At 43.8% G+C, this 1,586-nt stretch overlaps 1 non-coding gene across 1 annotated transcript; it reads left to right on the top strand.

The window, feature by feature from the left end:
• Nucleotides 1–371: 371 nt before the first annotated feature.
• LOC141636805 (small nucleolar RNA R71) lies at nt 372–478 on the top strand. The gene has a single exon (XR_012541390.1). It is a non-coding gene; the product is annotated as a small nucleolar RNA R71 (small nucleolar RNA).
• Nucleotides 479–1,586: the final 1,108 nt, after the last annotated feature.

Raw genomic sequence — 1,586 nt, 5'->3', positions numbered from 1 at the left:
CAAGACTCAAAGGGAACAGAACAATTCTCTGAGACATGCCCCTCAGCTCCACATCTTTTACAGACGAAAGGACAGTCTGAAACAGAGTTAACATGGTACATCCCACCTTTAGAAGCTCCTCCCAATTCATATTTGTCAAACCTTGTAGTGAGAGCTTCTAGTGCAGCAATAGAGGAAGATTCAGCAGCTCTCCTCTGGTTTCCTCTCGAATTCCCATATTCAGCCTTATGAGTGGCCAAATCATCGATGATCTTCCACCCCTTAGTCTCTCCCATGTTCTCAACAAATCGGCCATTGGCTGCAAAGCATCCAAAATAGCCCTCGATCGTCATGACCCATTATAGAACTGATTGCAAAGACTCCATTTTTCGAACCTATGGTGCGGTATGGTTCGCACCAGTTTTTTGAAACGGACCCATGCTTCATGAAAGTTCTCATCAAGCCCTTGTTTAAAGCTCGTGATCTGAGCTCTAATGGCATTCGTCCTCGAGGCAGAGAAGTACTTTTTGTAGAATGCCAGGGCTAAGAAATTCCAGTCGGTGATCCCATGAGCGGCTCGGTCCAGATCTCTATACCACTCCCTTGCAGCATCACGAAGGGAGAAAATGAACATGGTCTCCTTGATCTGATCTTGGGTCACACCGGCCGGTGGGGGTATAGAGTAGCAATAATCAATAAAAATCTCCATGTGCTTGGCTGCATCTTCATTTGCAGCTCCCCCGAACTGGTTTCTCTCAACCAGGTTAATATAGGAAGGCTTTGGCTCGAATTTTCTCGCCTCCCCAAGTAGTTCGAATCCTTTGTAGAGATTCGCAGCTGTAGGCTCTGAGTGACTAGCAATGGATGCTTCTTCACCATGACGGGATTTACGGAGAAGTAACTATCTCATTTGAAGAAGTAGAGGCGGGGAGATGTAGGTGGATCTCCTTCGAACAGAGCGTTCTCGTAGTAGCTTGACAGAGTACTCGGCTCTTCCCTCGTCGGTAATACCCTTTGTGATCGTCTCAACTCGCGCAAGGATTTCTCGATCTCGGGATTTAATGGTACTAGTTCACCACCCGTGACTGCGCATAAGAAGAAACTACAAAAAGAATATAAGAAAAGTTTAAGGAACGGAAGTCCCTTAAACTAAAGAAAGACTAAATAAAAACAACTAAAAATTAGAACAATTGCCTCCCCGGCAACGGCGCCAAAATTTGATACCCGTCGTGAGGTGTCAAAAATAATATTTATAAACTCCAACTACAACTATAGCTAGCGGCAGTCGGGTCGAACCACAGAGAGGCAGACGTAATTTCTAGTTGTTTAAATTCGGTCTAAGGTAACAAAAGGTGGGGGTTTGATTGGGTTTGGTCTATAGCTAATAACAATAAAAGAAAAGTAAACTAATGAAATATATAAAATCAAGTATAAAAGAGGTACTAGGATGGTCGGTTCGTTATAGTTTCGGCGGCAGCATATTAAACAGGTCTAAATCAAACACATGAGGCGGGAAATAAAGAGGTCCTCTCGGTCCACTCTTAACAAATAGCATCTTTCGATCTCGCTATAGGTCCCTAATATCACTAATACTAACTTTCGTCCTG

The sequence above is a fragment of the Silene latifolia genome, chromosome Y (assembly GCF_048544455.1).
Source record: "Silene latifolia isolate original U9 population chromosome Y, ASM4854445v1, whole genome shotgun sequence".
Classification (NCBI taxonomy): Eukaryota; Viridiplantae; Streptophyta; class Magnoliopsida; order Caryophyllales; family Caryophyllaceae; genus Silene; species Silene latifolia.
The sequence above is the reverse complement of the archived record's forward strand: the minus strand, read 5'-3'. Positions and strand labels throughout refer to the sequence as shown.